The sequence below is a fragment of the Coenobita brevimanus genome, chromosome 37, assembly GCF_032717465.1.
Source record: "Coenobita brevimanus isolate Jiangsu-jjx chromosome 37, ASM3271746v2, whole genome shotgun sequence".
NCBI lineage: Eukaryota > Metazoa > Arthropoda > Malacostraca > Decapoda > Coenobitidae > Coenobita > Coenobita brevimanus.
Window position 1 is genome coordinate 6,504,289 of NC_136990.1, and position 7,662 is coordinate 6,511,950.

Sequence of the window (7,662 nt, forward strand, 5' to 3'; positions counted from 1 at the left end):
TATTGTATGTCACTGATTTGTTGGTGTTTAATACAGAGGTGCATGGTAATAATATGATCAATACCTGACGGATAATTTAACAAAGGGCGGGAGTGGAGGACGAGATGGTACGAGAGACGTTCGGTAGAGACAGAAACCCAGAGACAAGGGTGGTGGAGGTGGGGGCGAGAATGGATGAGAAAAGACATCCCATCTTTTAACAAATCTTGTTCATCATACTATACGTATTTGTAACATTACAATATAGGACGTAAGTATATAGACAATAATAATACATTGTAGGTCTTTCAGTTTCCTGCCTTTCTCATATGGTGCACATTAAATACCTTTATATATTTACCCCTACTGGTTTTGATTGTCCATAAAAACACCAGCTTTAGCCGTTCCACATCTATCCAACAACGTTTACGCTGGGGTTGGGGTCGGGGAGGTGGGTGTGGGTTGTTCGATCGCCTGGTTGCTCATTGACCGCGACTCCGGCTACAAGGGGGAAGAAATTAGTGCTTTCGGGTGTACCACCAGTAACTGCGCACAGCGGCAGTGATCACCGCGTTCTATTCGTCCTACCGACGAAAAAAAACCTGGTGAAGTTCCATACCTAACAGTGTTACCAGATGCCGAGAGCATCACACCAACTCGCTGGCGGATGGGGTGTTTCTGTTAGATATGTCCGCAACTGTACACTCTTGACCAGAGAGTCAGTCAAAGTCGTGGCCAGCCGTAGGCTACACAGTCAGACACACTCCACTGTCGTTTCAGAAAGGTTTAGTACTTCAATGAAAAACTTTCTAAGCATCACTGAAGCACTTTCGTTTCACATATTATATTATTTTCTCAAGTAATACATGCATGGCAAGAAATAGACAAATTTGGTTATAGTTGTTATTTTTTAGTCTATAATGAGTGCGTGATATTTGAATTTCATACTGCGTTTTATGTTTATTATTTCACTGACCTACTTCTTGAGGCGAGCATTTAACCGAGCTGTTGGTAGGTGATAGCAGAGAAATATCCACGATTGCCACAGCAGCCGGCATTCACGCGACATTCTAAGAATGCTTTATAATACTTATATCATTGACAGAAATTTACTATTACTACTACTTTGAACTGTATGTTTTTTTCTAATGATAACATGCCCCGTTGCCCATAGATATAATAAGCCTAGATTCCACATGACACTAAATGCGTCTGCTCGACCGTCATCTTGGAACGGTTGAGGCAGACGATGTCGTGTTCCTGACGATGGTCAGAGCTGACCACTATTTACCTAGGAATGCAACAGCACTGTGCTGCTTTTGGATGCAGAAAGCGTCGGAATACATCTTTGGTGACACCGATAGCACGGGAGGCTCAACTGTCTGGTTATACAAACGTCCCTCAGCTGCTTCTCTATCCTCCGAATGGAGGATGGTGGATTACAGTCCATCGAGTTCACGTTTCAGGTGAACCAGGAACCACAACCATTACCACCACAACAACAGCCACCACCATAAAAGCCACCACCACCACCATCACAACAACCACCACAACAATAACCACCACCAGCACCACCACAACAACAACAACCACTACCACTAGCACCACATCCACCACCACAACCACCACAACAATAACCACCACCACCACCACCACAACAACAACAACCACTACCACCACCACAACAACAACAACCACTACCACCAGCACCACATCCACCACAACAACCACCACCACCACAACAACAACCACTACCACCAGCACCACATCCACCACAACAACCACCACCACCACAACAACAACCACTACCACCAGCACCACATCCACCACCACAACCACCACCACCACAACAACAACGGCAACAACATCCACATCCACCACCATAACAACAATCACCACCACAACAACAATCACCGCCACAACAACCACCACCACCATCACAAAACCAACCACCACCATCACAACAACAACCACCACCATCACCACAATCACTAGCACATCAACCACCACTATCACAACAATAACTACCACCACAACAACTACCACCACAACAAAAACCACCACCACAACAACAATCACCACCACCACCATCATCACAACAACCACGACAACAATAACCACGACCACAACAATAACCACAACCACAACAACAACCACCACCATCACAACAACCACCACCACCATAACAACAGCAACAACAACAACCAACACAACCACAACCACCACCACCACAAGAATAACCACCACCACCACCACCATCACCACAACAACAACAGCAACAACGAAAACAACCATAAAAAACATCACCACAACAACCACCACCACCACTACAACCATCACCACAACCACCACCTCATCAACACCAACAGCAGCAACAACTATAACCACCATCACAACAATTACCGCCACAACAACCACCACCACAACAACTACAACATCCACCGCCACCACCACCACAACAACTACAACATCCACCGCCACCACCACCACAACCACCACAACAGCAACAACCACAATCAGCACCACAACAGCCACCATTATAACCACCACAACCACCACAACAGCAACAACCACAATCAGCACCACAACAGCCACCATCACAACGATCACCACCACCACAACAACAACCACCACAACAACAACAACCACCACAACAACAACAACCACAACAACAACAACCACCACAACAACAACAACCACAACAACAACAACCACCACAACAACAACAACCACAACAACAACAACAACCACAACAACAACAACAACCACAACAACAACAACAACCACAACAACAACCACAACCACAACAACAACCACAACAACAACAACAACCACAACAACAACCACAACCACAACAACAACCACAACCACAACAACAACAACAACCACAACAACAACAACAACCACAACAACAACAACAACCACAACAACAACAACAACCACAACAACAACCACAACCACAACAACCACAACCACAACAACCACAACCACAACAACCACAACCACAACAACAACAACCACAACAACAACCACAACAACAACAACCACAACAACAACAACCACAACAACAACCACAACAACAACAACAACAACAACAACAACAACAACAACAACCACAACAACAACAACCACAACAACAACAACCACAACAACAACAACCACAACAACAACAACCACAACAACAACCACAACAACAACCACAACAACAACAACCACAACAACAACAACCACCACCACCACAAACACAATAACCACCACCACCACCACCACAACAACAAAAACCACCACCACCACCACCAAACACAAAAACAACCACCACCACCACAACAACAAAACCACCACCACCACCACAAATACAATAACCACCACCACCAGCACAACAACAAAAACCACCACCACCACCAACACAACAATAACAACAAAAACCACCATCACCACAGCAACAACCACCACTACCACTACAATAACCACGATCACCAACACCACAAAAATAACCACCATCACCACCTCCACCACAACAACATTCATTTTCATAGTCTGAATTCCCTCTAAAAAAAAAAAAGCCCCACTATTACGTGCTTGACCGCTCCAACATGGCGGCCGTACAGACGCATTGCAGCTGTTATGAAGAATGGGCGATGCGGCATCTGGTCTTATTTATATCTATGGCGTTGCCATCCAGTGGGAATGGTTGCCCTCTATATATATATATATATATATATATATATGGTGGTAGGTGGGGACGCCCATCATCAACTCACTTGAAGTAGTGCAGCTTTTGGTTTCTACACTTTCCTCTTTCCCTTCATTCCTCGTCTCATTCATTCTTTCCTCTTCCCTCTGTCTACGGTTGACTTTCCACTCCCTTTTTTGCCTTTCTTTCCTTCATTTTTCCCTCTTCCTTCTACCTATGGGTGACTCTACAATGAGTGACAAGCCAAATGGTTTCCTGAACACCAGGAAACCATTTACTATGCTGGGTGGTGACCATATACGCAAATTAAAGCTCCTGGTGATTTAGTGAGTAATAAAGGCGCTCCAATCGGATTGATCCTGTGTAGGTTTATATCCAAGGATTGGTTAGGGTTTATTGCTCAAGTAATGTTACTCAGGGATGAGTGAGGCTGGTCACTCATCTTAAATGTCAGGACTAACCTGCCTAGCCCCGGGCTCCTACGCATCTCATGGTTCAACACAGGATTATATGTACAGTAGCTCCCAAAAGTATCTTTAAAAAAGAGTCATACATTCTGACACAATGGACGATGTATCAGACACGTGTTGCGTGACGTGGCAACAAAATTGGCAGCCCTGCATGCTGGGGAGTGGTTGCCATACACCTGTATCTGACCTGGGATTGTATATACCGTTTTCTAACTGACGTAATACTAATCACTTTGTCATACATAATATTTTGATGTTATTATGATAAAGTACTATTTAGTTTTAACATAGGCACGGTTACTCTTTCTATGGTTCATCAGTAATGCTTTCACGAGTGCCAGCACAAGGCTATCAGCACTCTAGATAAATAGTATAGCAAGCCTTCCCAGAACTGATATATTTTGAGAAAATGTTTATATAATATCTGTGATTATGACTCGGAGACATATGACACCCAGGATAATGTGAACGGCACAAAAAATACTAGACAAGTAGTGGTAAACGAAATGTAAAGACAGTAAATTAATTAACCCAGAGCAGCGTATAAACCAGCCGTATTGTGGAGGTGACATGCGAGATTCATTCTTATATTGGACATTATATGTAAAATAAGTACAAGGTAAGGTTGAACACACTTTATGGGGCTCCTTTTATTCATTTAATAACCACTATCCACCGCCTGCATCCAGACCTCTGTTCAATCGACGCGACACCTACTATGAAGCTGTGCCATTCACGTAACAAAACACCACAATAACACAATACCTTCCGAAACTGAGATATCGCCACATTCGGGTAGCATGTATAATAATGATGTGTGGTTAAAATTATCCTACATGCAGACCCTATAGGCTATTATTAACCTCTGCATTGTTAATATATTTGTAGTTGTGATAACGGAAGAACTGTGATGGGTATTTTTCTCATGCTGTTTAATAATCTGAGTTTCATTTATATTCAAGGGGGGCTGAGTGACTCAATGGTGGCGTGTGTAGCTCAAGACCATGAGGTAGAGTTCGCGCCCCACCTGGGTAGCTACTTAGCTGAAAGTTAGGGCTCTCATCACCCTATCAGGGCTATATGGTCTAATATAGGCCTAGCTCGGAGAATTCATTCCTTCACTTATATTCCAACATGACAACTCAGCCCATCGCAGTCAGTATTCGAACATGGCAACTCTGCCCGTCAAAGTTACTATGTTTCCCAAGATGCATTTATCACAATATAATGTGTATAATGGGTTATAGTCTTTAACACAGAGGTATAAATATTACTGAACTGTCACCGTTTATACGTCGATGGATGTTTGCAGTCACACAGTGGCGTTGATGTGTTTATTAGCAGTACCACCAACGATACCTAACCATGCGTACCAACCGCACCGAGACAAGTGGCCGGGAATAATGGTTCATTCTGTTCATTATGCCATTCTTCGCACCACACTTTAAAGAATACTTTTGGGAGCTACTGTACACTGCTCAAAATAGAATGGTACTCAAGGATGTTTTGGTAATTATGTCACTTTATAAATTATTCGAAATGTTAATTTCTATTCGAGTGTATCGTGTTCTTTTTGTCATGTTTTGTTTGTCATGCTTCATTGATCATTGCTCAGAAAGCAGCTCTCCCAAGTCAGGTCAAAAGTGCAAGTTCACAATCACTTGCAGGCGATTGTTTTCTGTTGTTAAAAGAAGTCTTTGACAATTCTAATCCTGTTGGTGTGAATGAGATTCAGTGTGCTAGAGCATGCACGATGCTCGAGAATGGCCAGACGCAGCGACAGGTTGCTCAGCAAATGGGTGTGAGTCAGGGGTGTATCCGGAACGTGTGGCATCGCTACCAGGATACACAGCGTTACGCAGGAGACGTGGGACAGGTCGTGGAAGGATAAGTGATGGCTCTTTTGGCACGTCGGGACCCCTGTTTGACAGCTTGGCGGATCCAGAATGAGTTTCGGGCTGCCACTGGGAGGACTCTGTGTGACCAGACCGTCCGTAACAGGCTCCACGAAGTCTGCCTACACTCCAGGAGACCATTGTTCCTCTGATGACTGCTGCACATTACAGAAGCTCGTCTCTCGTGGGCTAGACAACACCTCCGTTGGACGGTGAACCAGTGAGCACATGTACTGTTCACAGATGAAACCTGCTTCAGTGCTGATCACCCAGATGGTCTTATTCGGGTCAGGAGAGGTGTACGACAGCGTTACAACCCTCAGTTTGTCGTGGAACGTGACCGATGAGGGCGTGGATCAGTAATGGTCTGGGCCAGTCTCCACCAATCATCGTACGGACCATATTGTCCAGGGTAACATGATCGTCCAGAATTATCGGGACAATATTCTGGAGCCTCATGTCTTCCCAATGGCAAATTATATCGGTGCTGGTTTTATCATAATGGACGATAACGCCCGTCCCCACCGAGCCAGACTCGTCTCCACATTTCTTCAGGATCACAATATCGAGCGTATGGAGTGGCCAGCTTTGTCGGCGGACTTAAATCCGATTGAAAACATTTGGAGTATACTCGGTGACAGAGTTAGGAACCGTTAGCCCCCCGTTTCCAATGTCCAGGACTTAACTGTTGCTCTCCAGGACGAGTGGAGGAACATTGACAATAATGTGATCCGGAACACTATTCTGACCATGCGTAGGTGTGTGAGACTCAGTGGTGCAGCTACCCATTATTAATGTTGATTTGGAGTCGAATTAAACTCATTGTCAATAAAATATGTTATCTGATTCATTGTGTGATTATCAATTTGGTCCTCATGTTTTTCAAAGAAATTTTTCATCCAATCTTTTGAAAATTGGTGGTCATATCCCACTGAGTCTCATTAGTGAATGATTCTCATGATTAGCACATGGTTTAGAACATATGTTTGCTATAAACTCAATATATTCAGGAAAATGATCCTGAGTACTATTCTATTTTGAGCAGTGGAAAGAGAGAGAGAGAGAGAGAGAGAGAGAGAGAGAGAGAGAGATGCGTGCAATGGATAAGGGAAGGTTTGGAAAATGAGTACTTATTCTGATAATCAAGAGGCTACGAATAAGACTGGTCAGACTATAGATAATATTTATGCAATGAATGTAGTGGTATATGTACAGTCGTCAGCACAAATTCGCTGCAAGCCTGCTCGTGTGATGTGGGTCGTTTTGTCTGGCAACTGTGTATGGGAATTAGTTGCCACATAGGCTTTTGTAAGCTTTAAATAAATATTTGTATGAATCAGTACTTTTAATCGCCCAAAATGCAATATTCTTCGTATCTAACTAGCATAATAATGTGCAAAGACGACAGAAGACTTGTGGAATGATGAAACCCGCTCTCTCCCTCGTACCACTTCCGATGTCTCTCTCCATCCCCCCTCTTCCCCCTCCTTGCTTTCTTTCATTTCCACTCCCTTCTCTCCCTGCTCTGTCTAACATATATTATCCACGGCGCTAATCTAAGTAATAAACCGCACTCTTCTCTATTTCATGTCTATTTCTGTAAACTTTATGCTCCTCTACATTC